Consider the following 20,698-nt stretch of genomic DNA (forward strand, 5'->3'; position numbering starts at 1 on the left):
TGTATGAATGCAGTCATCTTGTAAGGTGTCAAAGAAACGAGCAGGTAAAGGTTACTGCTGATTTATTACAGATCCAGGCGGCTTATATTGCGGCCGACTGACGCCGGGCCGTGAGAGACAATGGAATTGACTGTGACCTGAGGTCGAAACAATAAACAATAATATGCAGTGAACGAGTACGAATTACAACACGAAACATACAGAGACACAATATAGATACAGTCTTGATGCCTGTGAATGAAGAAACATGTGATACACAATGTGTGACATTCGTATAAATACCATAAAGTAAAAATGATTAAAATGCGTGACCTGGCACGTTTTAGGCGTGACTAATTTAGCTTGAAGAAAACGGGAAGTCACCAAAGAAAACAAGCTCAGCGGAGACTTAATTAATGGCGCCGCCGAAACACTATCCTGGCGCCGGGTGGTGACTTTACAAATACTCCCCAAGACGAGGGACGCGTCTGATTAATCCCTGTACCTGGTGGGACGCTGAAGGGTGCCGCGGCTCCTTGAGGATAACTGAGGGGCCTCCCGCCTGTGAGGCTGCTGTTTGGGCGGTCCCTTCCTGGGCGGCGGCGCCTGCGGTGGTGAGGGCGTGCTGGAGTGCGTTTGGGCGGAAGGGGTGCTGCGGCGCTGCCGGGACTCTCCGACAGGAAGGCGGGCTTTAGGCGGTCTATGGAAACCCAGTCGTTCCTGCCTGGAAGTGCCAGCCGAACGCCTTGCTGTTCCGTTCCAGCACGCGGAAGGGTCCCCTGTAGGGGCTTAGTTAGTGGTGGACGGACGGCGTCGACTCTGACGAAGACGTGGGTGGCGGATGACAGCTGTGGCGGCACGAAGGTGGTTGTTCTGTCGATGTATGAGCGCCTGCAAGGGGCGAACTTGCCGGCCACGTCGCGGAGCCTCTGCAGAGATGGGGAGTGGCGATCATCCGTCACGAGCTCTCCCGGCACCACGAGGGGTTCCCCATAGGTTTGTTCAGCTGCGGATGGGGTGCCGTCGGCTCTGGGGCGGTCCTCAACCCGAGGAGGACCCACGGCAGCTGATGTTTCCAGTCCTCGGCGGTGCAGCGGGCCATGAGGGATGACTTTAAGGACCTGTGGAACCGTTCAACCAGGCCGTTGGCCGCTGGGTTGTACGCTGTGGTGGTGTGGTGCGTGGTTCCCAGCAGTTGAGCCAGGGCAGACCACAGCTCGGAGAGGAAAGCGGGGCCCCTGTCGGTTGTGATGTGGTCCGGGGCGCCGGCGGCTAACCCAACTGGAGAGCAGGGCCTCGGCGCGCACGCGCTGGCGGTGGCTTCTTGCATGGGCGTGGCCGGGCCACCTCGTTGAACGGTCTACCACCGTGAGGAGGTATCTGGATCCGCCTGATGGGGAAGGGGCCCGACGACGTCGATGTGGATGTGGCGAAGCGGCGCCCTGGCTGTGGGAACTCGCCTACCCCGACTGCGTGTGACGACCCACTTTACTGGTCTGGCACTGCAGGCACTGTTTTGCCCAGGCTGTGGCGTCCTTTTGCACCCGTGCCAGACGAACTTTTTTGAAAGCAGTTTGGCGTGGTCCTGCCGGAGGGGTGTGAGAGGCCGTGGATGATGTCAAATACCTGGCGGCGGCGTGAGGCTGGAACCAAAGGGGCGGGGCTGGCCTGTGCTGATGTCACAGAGCAGACTGGGGCCTCCGGGGCGAGGGTCACGTCCCGCCACTTGAGGGATGTGATGGCGGTGCGGTATGCTGGGGTTTCTGGGTCAGCGGCCTGTTCTCTGGCAAGGTCCTGGTAATCTACACCAAGCTGCACTGCGTTCAATTCGACTCTGGAGAGGGCGTCTGCTACGGGATTTTTCTTGCGGGAGGTACCTGACGGAACAGGTAAATTCGGCTATGGCTGAGAGGTGGCGCTGCTGTCTGGAAGACCATGCGTCCCCTTGCTTCGTGAAAGCGTGAACCAGTGGCTGGTGGTCTGTGAAGATTGTGAAGGGCGTCCCCTCCAGGAGGAACTTGAAGTGCCGAACTGCGCGGTACATCGCGCAGAGTTCCCTGTCGAAGGTGCTGTATCGGGACTCTGCGGGATTGAACTTCTTGCTGAAGAAGGCGATGGGCTGGGGCGCCGTTGATGATTTGCTCCAGAACAGCACCGCAGGCAACGTTACTGGCGTCTGTCGTCAGCTGGGGGAGCCTTGGGATCCTGGTGTGCCAAGGCGGTTGCCTTGGTGAGGGCGGCCTTCGTCCGGGAAAAGGCCTGCTGCTGGCTGGGTCCCCAAGACAGGGACTTGGTTGACCTTTTAGGACTTCCGTCAGGGGGCCGTGGTGCGCGTGATCCCGGGATGAAGCGCCTGTAGAAGTTTACCATCCCAAGGAACTCCTGGACGGCCTTGATGGAGGTGGGTGTCGGGAACTTTGCTCACGGCTGCCACTTTCGATGTAAGAGGGCGGACGCCTGTCGGAGATACCTCGTGACCCAGGAACTCTGCTTTCTGGACGCCGAATGTACACTTGTCAAAACGGACGACGAGGCCGTTTTCTTGGAGGCGCTGGAGGACTGCTTTGATGTGCCTTTGGTGTTCGCTGTGAGACCTGGAAAATATGAGAATGTCGTCGACGTAGCAGACGCAGAATTTTAGGTCCCCAGGATGCTGTCCATGAGCCGCTGGAAGGTGGCCCGGCGTTCCTCAGCCCGAAGGTGGAGAAGGCGAACACATAGGACCCGAAGGGCGTGATGATGGCTGTCTTTGGTATGTCCTCTGGCGCAACAGGTACCTGAAAATAAGATTTAAGAAGGTCCAATTTAGTGAATATTTTGGCCCCGTGAAAGGAGGCCGTAAGGTCTTGCATATTGGGCAGAGGGTAGTGGTCGGGCTCCGTTGCAATGTTGAGCCGTCTGTAGTCGCCGCAGGGTCTCCAGGAGCCGTCCGGTTTCTGCACCATGTGGAGGGGGGAGGCCCATGGACTGGAGGCTTTCCTGCAGATGCCCATCCGTTCCATCTCCGCGAATGCTTTTTCGCCTCCTGAAGGCGCTGGGGAAGCCTGCGGAACCGCGCATGTCGGGGCCCTTTAGTCACTATATGGTGGTATATGCCGTGCTTGGCTGGGGCCCGGGGACTTGGCGGCTCGGGCTTAAACACCTCAGGGAACTCCGACAGAAGGTGTGCGTACTGGTGGGGCGACGGCGCTGATGGTGGGTCTGGGTCCCGCCGTTAACGGGAGAGACCGGCAGGAGTCGGTATCGAGGAGGCGCTTGCGCCCCACGTCGACTAGCAGGCCGAAGTGCGCCAGAAAATCGGCCCCCAGGAGTGGGGTTCCTACGTCCGCGACGATGAAGTCCCAGGAGTAACTCTGGCCAAGGATGGAGATCGACAGGAGCCTGGTGCCGAGGAGAGGATGGGGTTCCGTTGGCGGCCGTCAGGAAGGCGGCGGGTCTGGTGTCTGGTTGCGGTCCTCTCTGGATGCTGGGAAGACCGACTTGAAGGCTCCTGTGTCGACCAGCATCATCCTGCCGGAGACGGTGTCGCGGACGAAACCTACTGTTTTTGAGGCCCTGGGTTCTTCGGCTGCCATGGCGGCCTGTCCTGCTGGCCGCCGCCCCCCCGTTTTTGAACGGTTGAACGAGCAGGGCGGCAGGCAGTTTCGGGCGTCCTTTCCGAACCACTTGTGATAGCGACAGAAGCCGGGGACCACCGTCTACTGTGGTTCGGTGGACGTCTGTTGGCGATGGCGTTGACGGGGCTGCACGTCCTCTTCAGGCTGGACGGAGCTGACCGGCTGAGTGGCGGTTTTAGCCGCTGTGAAGCCTTGACGGAGTCTGTGAGGTGTTGTGCCGCCCTCTGAGGTCCTCGACAGGCATGGTGTAGGGGTGCGCGATCTGGTTGCGTACTTCCGGGAGGAGTTGGCGAAGGAAAATTTCCCGCACGAAGCTTATCTCCTGCCGCTTGTTCGTGCCACCCGAGACTGGTGTTGACAGGAGATCTACGACCATGCCCCAAGCGTAATGGCTCCGGGATACTCCGGGGGTCACCACTGTAAGGTGTCAAAGAAACGAGCAGGTAAAGGTTACTGCTGATTTATTACAGATCCAGGCGGCTTATATTGCGGCCGACTGACGCCGGGCCGTGAGAGACAATGGAATTGACTGTGACCTGAGGTCGAAACAATAAACAATAATATGCAGTGAACGAGTACGAATTACAATACGAAACATACAGAGACACAATATAGATACAGTCTTGATGCCTGTGAATGAAGAAACATGTGATACACAATGTGTGACATTCGTATAAATACCATAAAGTAAAAATGATTAAAATGCGTGACCTGGCACGTTTTAGGCGTGACTAATTTAGCTTGAAGAAAACGGGAAGTCACCAAAGAAAACAAGCTCAGCGGAGACTTAATTAATGGCGCCGCCAAAACACTATCCTGGCGCCGAATTGGTGACTTTACAATCTTATGCTGCAAGTTTGCCGTTGCTGAGGAACAGAACAGAGCAGATTTGAACGTTCTCAGTCAACAGGTTTAGCTCCACCCACATTTTCTCTGGTCTTTAGATTATTGTCGCTGGTTACCTAATGAGGATGAAGGCGCGCACTCAGACTCACACACAAACACCCACACACAAGGTGAATCAGTAGAGATAGAATTATTTCATTCAGAGCTAAGACAATAGTAGGAAAGTGATTATGTAATATATAAACATATATATTTATGTATATATATATATATAAATATCTATATATATACATATACTTTTTTTAATATATATATATATATATATATATATATATATATATATATATATATATATATATATATATATACATTTATAAATAAATATAAATATTTATATGTATATATATATTTAATTTATATACATATACTTTTTTAAATAAATATAAATATATATATATACCATATTTAAATAAATATAAATTGTATATATATTTATATATATGTATTATATATATATGTGTATATATATATGTGTATATATATATTTTATATAGTATTTATATATTTTTATTTATATATTTATATATATTAATTTATATGTATATATTTATATTTATATATTATATATGTTTATTTATATATTTATATGTATAATTATGTGTATATATATTTATATACTGATAATTATATATATATATATATATATATATATATATATATATATATATATATATATATATATATATATATATATATATATATATATATATATATATATATATATATATATACTTTTTCGAGTCCTTTCATGTTATGAAATCTGTCCTTTGATTCGGAGTGCACGTATAAATTCTTATTCCAAGCGCAGTGTGTGTGTGTGTGTGTGTGTAGCATTTTTGGTGGGGTTTGTGTTTGCTGAGAGGGTTGCCATTATTTGTTTTATTTAACTTCTTAATAAGGATTGTTTTATTTGTAGGGTGATACAGCACAGCCTTGCCTGAGGACCTGTCCTCCCCTCCGCCTTACCAATCAAGACCTATGGCAAGGACTGCACTCTCGAGGAGTTTGTCAAAATAACGGAAGTCCCACTCTTATTTTTAAGTGTTTCCCCATTATTTTCTGAAATATCTGCTTTTGTTTGCTGCTCTACTGTAATACTCCAGCCTCGTATATATTATTTTTGCTCTTATTTGTGTATTTGGGCGTGTGTTTTTCACATTCTTAGACAGAATAATTTTCTTCTTAGGTTACTGTTGCCTAAAGTGTAAGCTGCTCATCTCTCTGGGACATCGTTCAGGTCTTGAAATTATTCCTACGCCACCTAGTCAACAGGTTTACCTAAAGTAAGTGTTTCTCTGTGGCTATTTCAGACTGTTTTCCTTCATTTACCTATTATTAAGAAGTCAGTTACTCATTTACTTTGGGATAGGTATGAAATGTTGTGATACTGTAAAGTCACCACATCGGCGCCAGGATAGTGTTTCGGCGGCGCCATTAATTAAGTCTCCGCTGAGCTTGTTTTCTTTGGTGACTTCCCATTTTCTTCAAGCTCAATTAGTCACGCCTAAAACGTGCCAGGTCACGCATTTTAATCATTTTTACTTTATGGTATTTATACGAATGTCACACATTGTGTATCACATGTTTCTTCATTCACAGGCATCAAGACTGTATCCATATTGTAGCTCTGTATGTTTTGTATTGTAATTTGTACTCGTTCACTGCATATTATTGTTTATTGTTTCGACCTCAGGTCACAGTCAATTCCATTGTCTCTCACGGCCCGGCGTCAGTCGGCCGCAATATAAGCTGCCTGGATCTGTAATAAAGTAGCAGTAACTTTTACCTGCTCGTTTCTTTGACACCTTACAGTGGTGACCCCCGGAGTATCCCGGAGCCATTAGCGGACTCACACGGCGACTCAGTCTTGGCTCCAGGATTTCTCCAAAAATGCTCTTAGCGGCCTAAACACGGCGCTGTAACCAGCGTTTGAGCGTGCTGACTCTCGTCGGCGTACCCCACCAGCGTCACTAGCGGAACCACACGGCGCACGAAAGTGCGTACTGACGCGAGTACCCCACTCCAGTAAGGGGTCAAAGGAGCGAGCATGGACGCGGATATCCCCTCCTTCATGCAGTTAAACGCGGACCCCGCGGACTCGGAGGTTTACCTACCTCCCATCACAGCCGCGCCCGCCCCCGCATCGAGGCCCTCCCGCAACTCCACACCAGCGCCCCGAACACACGACGGCTGGGCAACACAATCGCGGGCCGCCCTCACCGTAAAGCTGCCGCCACGCAGGGGAACCCATCGATGTGGCTGCGCAGGGTGGAGAGCCACTTCAGAATCGCGGACCTCACGGACGAAATCCTACAGGCCGACACAGTGCTCAACGCCCTTCCGGAGGGACGTGTACAGAAAACTCATCTCGCGAAAAGCACCAAACACACACCCTCACATACAGCACCACAAAAAGTTCCTCCTCGAAGCTTGCTCCCTGCCCATCGCCGAGCGGGCCGCCGTGCTATCGACCTTGCCAATAATCCACGCCACGACCTCAATCCAAGAGACGCTTGGGGCATGGTCGTAGATCTCCTGTCAATACCAGACTTGGGTGGCACAAACAAGCGGCAGGAGATAAGCTTCATACGGGAAATCTACCTTCGCCAACTCCTCCCGGAGGTACGCAACCAGATCGCTCACCCCTACACCATGCCTGTCGAGGACCTCATAGAGGCGGCACAACACCTCACAGACTCCGTCAAGGCTTCACAGCGGCTAAAACCGGCCACACAGCCGGTCAGCTCCGTCCAGCCTGAAGAGGACGTAGAGCAGCCCGTCAACGCCATCGCCAACAGACGTCCACGAACCACAGCAGACGGAGGTCCCCGGGCTTCTGTCGCTACCACAAGTGGTTCGGAAAGGACGCCCGAAACTGCCTGCCGCCCTGCTCGTTCAACCGTTCAAAAAGCGGGGTGGCGGGCCAGCAGGACAGGCCGCCATGGCTGCCGAAGAACCCAGGGCCTCAAAAACAGTAGGTTTTTACGTCCGCGACACCGTCTCCGGCAGGATGATGCTGGTCGACACAGGAGCCTTTAAATCGGTCTTCCCAGCATCCAGAGAGGACCGCAACCAGACACCAGACCCGGCCGCTTTCCTGACGGCCGCCAACGGAACCCCATCCTCTCCTACGGCACCAGGCTCCTGTCGATCTCCATCCTTGGCCAGAGTTACTCCTGGGACTTCATCGTCGCGGACGTAGGAACCCCACTCCTGGGGCCGATTTTCTGGCGCACTTCGGCCTGCTAGTCGGCGTGGGGCGCAGCGCCTCCTCGATACCGACTCCTGCCGGTCTCTCCCGTTAACGGCGGGACCCAGACCCACCATCAGCGCCGTCGCCCCCACCAGTATGCACACCTACTGTCGGAGTTCCTGAGGTATTTAAGCCCGAGCTTCGCTAAGTCCCCGGGCCCCAGCCAAGCACGGCATATACCACCATATAGTGACTAAAGGGCCCCGACACATGCGAAGTTCCGCAGGCTTCCCCCTCAGCGCCTTCAGGAGGCGAAAAAGCGTCAGCGGAGATGGAACAGATGGGCATCTGCAGGAAAGCCTCCAGTCCATGGGCCTCCCCCCTCCACATGGTGCAGAAACCGGACGGCTCCTGGAGACCCTGCGGCGACTACAGGCGGCTCAACATTGCAACAGAGCCCGACCACTACCCTCTACCCAACGTGCAAGACCTCACGGCCTCCTTTCACGGGGCCAAAATATTCACTAAATTGGACCTTCTTAAATCTTATTTCCAGGTACCTGTTGCGCCAGAGGACATACCAAAGACAGCCATCATCACGCCCTTCGGGTCCCTACGTGTTCGCCTTCTCCACCTTCGGGCTGAGGGGAACGCCGGGCCACCTTCCAGCGGCTCATGGACAGCATCCTGGGGACCTAAAATTCTGCGTCTGCTACGTCGACGACATTCTCATATTTTCCAGGTCTCACAGCGAACACCAGAGACACATCAAAGCAGTCCTCCAGCGCCTCCAAGAAAACGGCCTCGTCGTCCGTTTCGACAAGTGTACCTTCGGCCCAGAAAGCAGAATTCCTGGGTCACGAGGTGTCTCCGACAGGCGTCCGCCCTCTTACATCGAAAGTGGCAGCCGTAGCCAAGTTCCCGACACCCACCTCCATCAAGGCCGTCCAGGAGTTCCTTGGGATGGTAAACTTCTACAGGCGGTTCACCCCGGGATCGCGCACACCACGGCCCCCCTGACGGAAGTCCTAAAAGGTCAACCGAAGTCCCTGTCTTGGGGACCCAGCCAGCAGCAGGCCTTTTCCCTGACGAAGGCCGCCCTCACCAAGGCAACCGCCTTGGCACACCAGGATCCCAAGGCTCCCCTCCAGCTGACGATAGACGCCAGTAACGTTGCCTGCGGTGCTGTTCTGGAGCAAATCATCAACGGCGCCCCCCAGCCCATCGCCTTCTTCAGCAAGAAGTTCAGTCCCGCAGAGACCCGCTACAGCACCTTCGACAGGGAACTCTGCGCGATGTACCGCGCAGTTCGGCACTTCAAGTTCCTCCTGGGGGACGCCCTTCACAATCTTCACAGACCACCAGCCACTGGTTCACGCCTTCACGAAGCAGGGGACGCATGGTCTTCCAGACAGCAGCGCCACCTCTCAGCCATAGCCGAATTTACCTGTTCCGTCAGGTACCTCCCCGGCAAGAAAAATCCCGTAGCAGACGCCCTCTCCAGAGTCGAGTTGAACGCAGTGCAGCTTGGTGTAGATTACCAGGACCTTGCCAGAGAACAGGCCGCTGACCCAGAAACCCCAGCATACCGCACCGCCATCACATCCATCAAGTGGCGGGACGTGACCCTCGCCCCGGAGGCCCCAGCCTGCTCTGTGACATCAGCACAGGCCAGCCCCGCCCTTTGGTTCCAGCCTCACGCCGCCAGGTATTCGACATCATTCACGGCCTCTCACACCCCTCCGGCAGGACCACGGCCAAACTGCTTTCAAAAAAGTTCGTCTGGCACGGGGTGCAAAAGGACGCCACAGCCTGGGCAAAACAGTGCCTGCAGTGCCAGACCAGTAAAGTGGGTCGTCACACGCAGTCGGGGTAGGCGAGTTCCCACAGCCAGGCGCGCTTCGGCCACATCCACATCGACGTCGTCGGGCCCTTCCCCATCAGGCGGATCCAGATACCTCCTGACGGTGGTAGACCGTTCGACGAGGTGGCCCGGCCACACCCATGCAAGAAGCCACCGCCAGCGCGTGCGCTGAGGCCCTGCTCTCCAGTTGGGTTAGCCGCTTCGGCGTCCCGGACCACATCACAACCGACAGGTCAAGTTCAGATGCTAGTTAATGAAATTTAGGAGATTATTTACTGCTAGCTTTGTGTATTGACCCAACATATTTCAACATTTTTGCTAATAAAGATTACATGTTATCATAATCTCTCTCTCTCTCTCTGCTATTGTACATTTTTCAGTTGACGATAAGTTGCTATTGTACATTTTTCAGTTGACGATAAGTTGCTATTGTACATTTTTCAGTTGACGATAAGTTACGGAACGAATGTCTTGTTGTTTGCTCCCATTCAGTAAGAAAACATTTTTTTTTTTTCTTAAACGTCTCTCTCGCGTGCGCGCTACAGAATTGTAAACTTTGCTCGCTGAGTGTTAGCTTATTTGTTGTAAATTATAACTAGATTTTGTTGAGCTCGTACTTCAATACCATTCCCGTGTTGGACAATATAGACCAGAGAATAGAGAACTGCTTACTACAGCAGGAGCACGGAGTTGAAAAAAAAAATGGTTTCGTTCAACTGGAACTACAAAGTTGGTTGCCATTGGTACTGTAGTTAGTACAAACCTTCTTGAACATCACCAGGTAGTTAGTACACTCAAATTGCGGTATTACTTTATTGCTATGCCATGTTATATAAACACAGTGCAAAGTCAAAGTTTATTCGCTATATCTTGGTAAATGACCACTATTTTGGTATTTTTCTACAGAGGATGACTCACTCTGACGTACAGTATGATGAAGTAATTACTTTCTGCAAGTGCCCTGATGTGACCAAGGTCAAAAGTCCTAACATTTTTCAGAAACCACAATTAATTTCATAAGAAAAAACTTTGATTTGAACAATTGTTGAAATAATCAGTTATTCTAAGAAAAGCCTACTTTTAAATATTTGACACAAAAATAAAGAAAATCGGAACATTCCTTAAGGTCTAAAGATCACATGGCTACCAGCATATTAACATACAGTCACATAGCCATTTTGATGAACCAGCTGAATAATATGGTTAAATTTTGTTAGCTATGCAATAGCAGTTTCAATTCTTTTAGCACACTTTTGAGTTTTACAACAACATAGTAATTCAGTCAGGTTACTTGTAAGGCATGTAGCTCAAAATCACCTCAAAGATCACAAAACGTATAAAAATCAAGTAAACGCGTCTTCACATTTTCAAAAACTACAATGTAGTTCATAATAAAATAGATATTTTATTTTCAATAACTTAAGCAATCAATTATACTTTTAAAAATGTGTGTAGCAAAATTTTTAATGACTTTAGGTCAAAAGATCATATAACTACCAGTATTTTCCATACATTGTTATAATGGCACTTTGGTAATCTATTAATAAAAGATGAAATGTAAGCCTACACGTTGCAATTTCAATTTTTATTGTGCACTTTTTGGGTTTTACAACAAAGTAATTCAATGAGATTACTAGTAAGATACGCTGCTCAAAATTATTTCAAAGATCACAAAACAGTTAAAGATCAAGTAAACGTGTAGGCTGATTTTGTAAGCTTATCTAGTCCAGCTGAATACTGTGGAAACAAAGAATAGTTCAAGACTGATTTTATCTCGTACATTAGTGGAGGAAATATGCTTAGGATAAAGAATCAACTTCAATTAGGAATGTTCCGAGTTTTCTGGAGACCATAAACATTTTATAGATTTTCATCACTCATCATCAGATGTATAGGGTGCTGACGTGAATTTTCACAACTGTCTAAATTGGAACACAGACAACCTTCAGTACAACAAAGAATATTAATTTTCCATGAACAATCTGCACGTCGGCATGCTGATTTCTTGCAACGGCAAAATGACAGCAGCTCAAGGAGGGCATGGGATGCTGGGTCCTTCATCAAAACTGGTTGAACCATGTCATCTTCAATTTTCCATCCGTTATTGTTTGGGGGAGGTAGATCCTGCTTGGCTTCAAGTGCTTTCCTCCAAATATATGCCTTATAATTAACGCGCTTAACGTGCTGCATTAATGTATCAGAAGCTGGGGGAAGTCCTTCATTGTTTTGTTTAAGACAGAAATGCTGGTATCGTACTTCATCAGCTGATGTACTAGCCCCGTCATTGGTATTGTAGAGCTGACAGATAAAGGATTCACAGGCTTTCAAGGCTGTATCACTAGGAGGTATCTCCTTTCCCAATTCAGCCAAGAGTGTCTGTTACTGTGTGCTTCCTGTAAGCACTTGCATGGGCTTCCTCTTCCCAACATTTAATAAGAAGCTTGTGGAATCACATCCCGTTAGAGCATGGAATGCAGGTAGTACAGTACATACGTGTTCGTTAAGCCCCGCAGCAATCTTATGTACAAGGATGTACCTCATTTTGTCCCTCACACCAGTGCGGAACCGCTCTTGATCACCACTAAGATCTCTGAAAAGTAATGCACAGAGCACTGCAACATCAGTGTCTGGAGACTGAATCACAACCCTTCTGTGATCTCGAGTAGCATGCTTGGCATGGAGGAGCCTTGTGTCTGCTTCCTCATGGTCAGAACACAATTCTTCTGTGTGCACACACACCCCTTTTTTTTACTTTCAGTGTTTGCTTTGGGTCAGCAAAGCCGCCTCCAATGACAAGCTCTTCATTTAATCTTTCTTCTCCTGTTTGCTTCCATGAGAAACAAGGAAAGCACTGAAGTTGACTTTGTTTTTTGTATTTGTTAAAAACTTTTGCCACTGTTTTGGTATTGGTGTGGCTGAACTTCTGATCTGTACCTCTAGTGCTTCAGATGTTCCACGCTTATTCCTCTCACCTGTCTTTATTGACAGATACAGGTGTCTGTCAAATACAACATCAATTCTCTTGCATTGCAGTGTACCAAGTGCTACAGTAATGAACTTGTATAGCTTATAAGCAAGTTCGCCAAATGTGGATACACCACCAGGTTTTAGCGTTTGAATAACTGCCATGGCATCAATAGATAGCCAGTAGTCATTCCATTGGTTTGGGCAGGTAATTGAGATTGTATCTCATCATAAACAGGTTTCTCTAGCTCAGCAATAAATAAATATATTTACAACTGCGTAATATTTACTAAATTGTATTGCATGCCATAGATTAATTGCATTTTTTATATCAAATACTGTCTGATGAGGCTTTCCATGTGTCTGTAATGTGAATTGATTGATTTTAGACCTAGTTATATACTGTTTTTATCTCTTTTCTTTGCTTTATCTACAAACAAGAGTAAATTAAATAAATTCCAAGGTTCTTTCTGTTCAGCAATCATAGTTGTAAGAGAATATGTACCTATGAAATGTCAATTTGTCGTTCTCGCATGAGATTTGACACCAAATCTAGTAAAGGGATATGTCAAACCAGAAAAAGAAAGCTGGCAACATGTCAAACACATTCATGGACTGTAAAAAGACATGAAAATATTACTAACTGGTTAAGAAAAAGTTGCCATTTTACCAGGTAAGCTCCCCCTAACTAAAATTTTAACAAGCTATGGGTGGCATCATCCCCCCTACAAAATGGACCCTAGAAAAAAAGTGATACCACAAATTGAGTGTTGTACTAACTACCTAGTATCTGTTATGATGGATTGTTCTAGGGCTAAAGAATAATCTTTGTCTTGCCATTTATCCGATTATATTCTTGTAGAGTCATTAGGCGTATGTCTCACATGGTGAGACAGCATTTCTATAAAGCCTTCTTATATTTGTTCCTTATGGAGGCAGGCGTGCTCCGAATAACAGTGGTGTAAAGTAGAGTGATTATGTGAAACGCTTTTCTAGTTTTGATGATTGTTTCAGTGGTTTTTCGTCATGATTTGGTAAATAGTACAGCTCTACTACTTCAAAAAGGGGTCATATAAAGTTAACATATGCTCAACTCTCTTTGGAGAGCTTTGGTTGGTAAAATGAGCCAGTGTCATTTTTCCTTCCCCTTCTGTTTGCTTGGTTAGAATTGACTTGCTCCATTGGAGACAGTCAGGCCTCCTTGTAGCTCCATTGGAGACAGTCAGGCCTCCTTGTAACCCATGGTAGAAAAAAAAAAAAAAAAAAAAAAAAAAAGTATACCTTAGTTTTACCAGACCACTGAGCTGATTAACAGCTCTCCTAGGGCTGACAACCTGAGTGGGGGAAGCGTTGTGAAGTTTTGGATGACGGAAATTTTATTGAATTTTTAGGATTCTAATTGTGGATGAATGAATTCTGGGGGAAAGTCTTTCTTTGTTAGGAATGAGATGAAGTTATGAGATCGTGAACAAACTTCATTTCAGCAGTGCTTTGTAAGTCTTCAAGTTGGCCTACAGTGATCAGTATTCCGTAGTAGTTTCTCTACAGGCAATGTTATTTGGTTTGTATTTTAGGTCTACACCTCCAGCCAGAATTTTAGGTCTACTGGTCACAGAACTTTGCGATTTATTTTTACAGTTGACATGATCAAATATGTGAGGGTAGGTCTCTCTCTAGAAGAATCCTTGAGAAAATGCGTTGTATTTATGTAATGTGAACTGCTGATGTTCATACTTGCGCCTGTGCATGTTGCACTTATTCGAACTTGCGCACAGAACTAGTGCCCTTATTTAGTGTACAGAGAGAGTGTTTCCACGTTTTTCGCTAACAACCGAATCTGGGGATTTAATCAGCATTTTCCGCCAAAGTTTGGATAGTTTTTTAGGAAATAAAGGTAGACATCTCGAAAGATTTTATTAATAAAAAATTTGAGGCATAAACCATAGTTCCATTTTGTAGGTCTACCCAAATTTTAAGATGTATAATACAGTGAATGCCCCGTATTCGCGTTCTCAAGGTTCGTGGACTCACCCACTCGCGGGTTTTTCTATGGAACCTATCTAAAAAAAATTCGCAGGAAACTCATGCATTCGCGGGTTTTTCCATGGAACATATCTATAAAAATATTCACGGGAAACTCCATATTCGCTGATGCAGATTTTTTTTGTCTTTTGTATAGCAATAGTATTCTGTATTTTCATATTTATTGTATAATAGCATTAAATAATCATGTAAATCAATAATAATACTGTACTACAGTACTGTACATATAATAGTAATAGAAATTAAATAATATTATGTAATACTACACTGGGTACCTTAATAATAATAAATAATACAGTACTGTAAAGTTAAATCATACGGGTAGTAACTGGTGATGAATGTTGATTTCAGTATGCTGTAGATGATGATGATGATGAATTAGTTGTGCAGTACGATGAATGGCGGGAGGTGCTGTCATGTTAAGGTATTTGAACATTGCAACTAAGGTGGTACAGTAGGGCTGCATGAGTATTTTACCTTGTTCATGCTCAATGCGGGCGACCGCAATTAATGTCATGCTGTAATGGGCTGCTACTTCTCCGTGACTTTTGCCCTCTCTTAACAAAACAATCATGTCTACAGTACTTTCTTCTCATCAGTCATTACAGTAATTGTAGGCTATTGGCCAGAGGCCTTAGAAGAAGCAGAGCATTCAGAGGACATCTTAATACACGATTTCAAAAAATATTTTTAGGCCATAGTACTGTACGTGCAAAACACACAAACAAACGTAAGATAGCAATAAAAAGGGTTATATTGGGTCATTTGCTGATAATTTGCCGCTACGGTATACGCATGGTACTACTGGTTGCACATACATATACTAACACGGATCTTCTGCGCATACAGTACGTACATTTTATAAAATGTTTTGCTGTAAGATAGCAATAAAACGGGTTATATTGGGTCATTTGCTGATAATTTGCCGCTACGGTATACGCATGGTACTACTGGTTGCACATACATATACTAACACAGATCTTCTGCGCATACAGTACGTACATTTTATAAAATGTTTTCTTGTAAGATAGCAATAAAACGGGTTATATTGGGTCATTTGCCGATAATTTCCTGCTACAGTATACGCATGGTACTACTGGTTGCACGTACATATACTAACACAGATCTTCTGCGCATACAGTACGTACATTTTATAAAATGTTTTGTTGTAAGATGATTTTTAAATATTACATACAAAAAGTGTTTTAGAATGATACATAGTATAGTACAGTACTACGGGTAGTATGTAGAGCATATCTAAAATACGTAAGACAACAGGAATACTGCAGAGTACGTATTTTTACATATGTGGTACATAGCATTTTCATGTATGTAAAGTATATATTACTGTAATGACTACTGTAAGTACATTTTGTAAGTTAAAAATGATTTACTAATTTTCAAATATTACAGTACTGTAATATATTAACGTAAACACAGCAAAATTTCAATAATATATATTTGTTTTTCTTAAAAGTGCTTCACCCAAGCCACCTCTCTGCAAATACAAAGAAATCGCGATGCTGGACGCTGTGTACCCAGGATCAGTGATACTCGACACACTATTGGCTGTCATCTGCAAAGCAGCCAATCCAGAAGCACCATTCATTTTCCTTGGCGCTCATTGGCTGAACATTCACAACCAACTCGCGAACACGGAATTCTGGGAGGATGCTCCACGGCATCGTCTTCAGATTGTGTGTATAGTTCGCAGCATCTTACCGTGTGAAACCGTGCGTCTGTCCGTTTCGATTTTTTATCTTTGTGCATCAGCGGTATTCGGCCCTAAAATACCTCCTAAAAAATGCCCTGCTCCTTCAAAGCCTTCTGGCAGAGTCTAAAAGAAAGAAGACACTTATGAAACTCGAGGAGAAGGTGAAGCTTCTTGACATGTTAAAGGAGGGAAAAAGTTTTGCCGCGGTTGGCCGTCATTTCAGTGTTAATGAGAGCACAGTGAGATATATCAAGAAGAAAGAGGCAGAGATACGCAAGTCTGTGAGTATGAGTTACTTCGGTAGTGCAAAGACAGTTGCAACAGTGCAGGATAAAACAATCGTGAAAATGGAATCTGCACTGGCAATCTGGATAAAGGACTGCTGGAAGAAAAACGCGCCCCTCGACTCCAACATCATTCGCGAGAAAGCACGACAACTCCACCAGCAGTTATCAACTGCTAAGGAAGGCGACGACGTAGTACAGGCAGAGGAAAGCGTTGAAGAAGGCGAATTGGAATTTCTAGACTTTGATGAACCAGCAGAAGAAGAAGAGGGGGAAGAGCCCCAAGCAGGACCATCATCAGCACCTCAAGGTTTCCAGGCCAGCAAGGGGTGGTTCCACCAATTTCAAAAGCGGTTCAACCTAAAGTCTGTTACTCTGCATGGGGAATCTGCATCTGCAGACACTGAAGCAGCCGCGAAATATCCGGAGGCCTTCAAGAAGATCATCGAGGAGAAGGGCTACCATCCAGAACAGGTGTTCAATATCGATGAGACTGGCCTGTTCTGGAAGAAGATGCCTTCCCGGACATACCTTATGAAGGACGAAGCTAAAGCCTCCGGATTCAAGGCCCAGAAGGATAGGGTTACCCTCATCATGTGTGGGAATGCAGCTGGTTTCATGCTTAAACCAGGCCTCATTTACAAGGCTGCAAACCCCAAGGCCCTCAAGAATAAGAACAAGGCATTGCTTCCTGTGTTCTGGATGCATAACCCTAAGGCCTGGATCACCAAGTCCTCACAGAGTACTGGTTCCATCATAGCTTCATCCCTCAAGTTAGGCAATACCTGAACGACTTGGCCATGGAGTTCAAGGTGTTGCTGATTATGGAAAATGCTGGTGGCCACCCTCTCGATCTTTCTTATAAGGGAGTCCAGTTTGAGTTCCTCCCTCCCAACACCACCTCTCTCCTCCAGCCTATGGACCAGGGCGTGATCCGTGCCTTCAAGGCACTCTATACCGGGAACTCCCTCCAGCACCTTGTAACTGCAATGGACAGTGACAGTGAATTTACGCTAAAAGAATATTGGCGTAAATTCACGATTGCCACATGTCTGAGCATCATCAGCCGATCACTGAATGACATGAAGAAGGAGACCCTGAACGCATGCTGGAACAAGTTGTGGCCGGAGTGTGTTCAAGATTACAGGGGCTTCTCTCCTGAAGAAATTCAACATTCGGCCATTAATAAGGCTGTCCAGTTGGCGAGGATTCTAGGTGGGGAAGGCTTCGAGGACAGCACCGAGGATAAAATCGGCACCCTTATTGATGCTCACTCTGCCCCCTGACGGACCAGGATTTGGAAGAGCTGACGAAGTCTGCCAGTGAGGAGGAAGATACGCCAGGTTCAGGGGAGGAGCAGGAGGAAGAGGAGAGCGGCCTGACTTTGGAATGTCTGTCCCACATGAAGAGAATGATTCAGGATATGCAGGAGTGTTTCAACATGGGATCCTTTTATGGAACACTCCTTAAAGTTTTCAAACATGCTTGACTCAGCATGGGAGCCCTATAATCAAACCCTCACCACCATGAAAAAGCAGCGACAGCAGCTGCCTATCACCATGTTCATCAAATGGATGAAGAAGGCCCCTCCAAAGCATCCCAGATCACCCGAAGTAGTGCCTCTCGAATCGCCTAAAGAAGTGCCTCCCCAACCGCCTGAAGTCGTGCCTCCCAAATCAACTGAAGAAGTGCCTCCTGAAGGTGAAGAGGCACCCTCAGATGAGTTGTAACAACTCTGCTTTGCTGTGCAATCATATCTTCATCATTATTCATCGCGCTGCACAGCTAAATCATCATCATCATCTTTAATCAACATTCATCGCTGGTGAGTACCCATGTGATTTACGTATGTAGTAATCTTAAGTACAGCAGTATGGAGTTTTTTAAAATGTGCATAAATTTTTTAAAAATTTGTCTCTCTTTTTTTGTGAATTACGTATACGTGAATACCAATGTTCCCCCTGAAAAGAAAACAGGATGGTTTATAACTGTATGAAAGAAAATGTGTGGCTGAATACGTAGGGGGGACTGGATTATTTTCACCTACAGCTGTAAGCCATACAGTATGTGCGTATAAATGTAACGATAAAATGTTTAAGATGACTTGGAAATTATATTAATAGTATTTCAAAGATTAATACAGTAATAAGGTACAGTTTAATGTATATTTGATGTAGGCTGGTATTTTTAGGCATACAGTACTTTGGTGTTGACCTTTCATGGTAGACAGGTACAAATATACGTAGTATTAAATTTTTTAAAATGTGCATACGTTTTTTAAATTTTTGTCTTTTTGTGAATTTCATACTGTATACGTAAATACCAATGGTTCCCCCTTAAAAGAAAATGGAACAGCTTATAACTGTATGAAAGAAAATGTGGGGCTGAATACGTAGGGGGGAATGGATTATTTTCACCTACAGCTGTAAGCCATACAGTATGTACGTATACATGTAACGATAAAATGTTTAAGTTGACTTGGAAATTATATTAATAGTATCATTTCAAAGATTAATACAGTTATAAGGTAATAGTTTAATGTATATTTGATGTAGGCTGGTATTTTTAGGCATACTTTGGTGTTTGACCCTTCATGGTAGACAGGTATAAGCGTTTTTAGAGGGGCGTTGTAAGCATTCGCGGATTTGACGTATTTGCGGGGGTGTGTGGGACACATCCCCCACGAATACGGGGGGTTCACTGTAAATACCCACTGTATATCACATATATACCCATTGTATGTCATATCAGTTGTGAAATTTTAATTTGTTAAAAGATTATCAAGAAGGTTTATAGTCCGAATGCACCACTGTCTTAATGCACCAACCCCTGGTCTTAATGCACCATGCTTTATGGTCTCAGTGCACCAACTGAAGGTAATTAAGATAGTTTAGAGGCTAATTATGAATAGGCCTAGTTGCCTGTTACGTGGTAGTTTATTAAACTAGTAGTACAGTCTGGTTGGGGCTCTGTTGTTCATGTCATTGTATAGGGCACTAAAAGAGGCAACACCAAAAAAAGTGACTGGCAATTTTCTAAATTGTTTGCCGATTTCATCTAACCAAAATGGTCTCACTGTGTAAAGTCACCACATCGGCGCCAGGATAGTGTTTCGGCGGCGCCATTAATTAAGTCTCCGCTGAGCTTGTTTTCTTTGGTGACTTCCCATTTTCTTCAAGCTCAATTAGTCACGCCTAAAACGTGCCAGGTCACGCATTTTAATCATTTTTTACTTCATGGTATTTATACGAATGTCACACATTGTGTATCACATGTTTCTTCATTCACAGGCATCAAGACTGTATCCATACTGTAGCTCTGTATGTTTTGTATTGTAATTTGTACTCGTTCACTGCATATTATTGTTTATTGTTTCGACCTCAGGTCACAGTCAATTCCATTGTCTCTCGCGGCCCGGCGTCAGTCGGCCGCAATATAAGCTGCCTGGATCTGTAATAAAGTAGCAGTAACTTTTACCTGCTCGTTTCTTTGACACCTTACAGTGGTGACCCCCAGAGTATCCCGGAGCCATTAGCGGACTCACACAGCGACTCAGTCTTGGCTCCAGGATTTCTCCAAAACGCTCTTAGCGGCCTAAACACGGCGCTGTAACCAGCGTTTGAGCGTGCTGACTCGTCGGCGTACCCCACCAGCGTCACTAGCGGAACCACACGGCGCACGAAAGTGCGTACTGACGCGAGTACCCCACTCCAGTAAGGGGTCAAAGGAGCGAGCATGGACGCGGATATCCCCTCCTTCATGCAGTTAAACGCGGACCCCACGGACTCGGAGGTTTACCTACCTCCCATCACAGCCGCGCCCGCCCCGCATCGAGGCCCTCCGCAACTCCACACCAGCGCCCGAACACACGACGGCCGGGCAACACAATCGCGGCCGCCCTCACCGTAAAGCTGCCGCCCGTTCGCAGGGGAACCCATCGATGTGGCTGCGCAGGGTGGAGAGCCACTTCAGAATCGCGGACCTCACGGACGAAATCCTACAGGCCGACACAGTGCTCAACGCCCTTCCGGAGGACGTGTACAGAAAACTCATCTCGCGAAAGTACCAAACACACACCCTCACATACAGCACCACAAAAAAGTTCCTCCTCGAAGCTTGCTCCTGCCCATCGCC

General features: G+C 46.4%; 1 pseudogene; it reads left to right on the forward strand.

The window, feature by feature from the left end:
* LOC136832748 (uncharacterized) overlaps positions 1-20,698 on the forward strand; it is a 33,541-nt pseudogene that overhangs the window by 6,619 nt on the left and 6,224 nt on the right.

The sequence above is a fragment of the Macrobrachium rosenbergii genome, chromosome 50 (genome assembly GCF_040412425.1).
Source record: "Macrobrachium rosenbergii isolate ZJJX-2024 chromosome 50, ASM4041242v1, whole genome shotgun sequence".
Lineage (NCBI taxonomy): Eukaryota > Metazoa > Arthropoda > Malacostraca > Decapoda > Palaemonidae > Macrobrachium > Macrobrachium rosenbergii.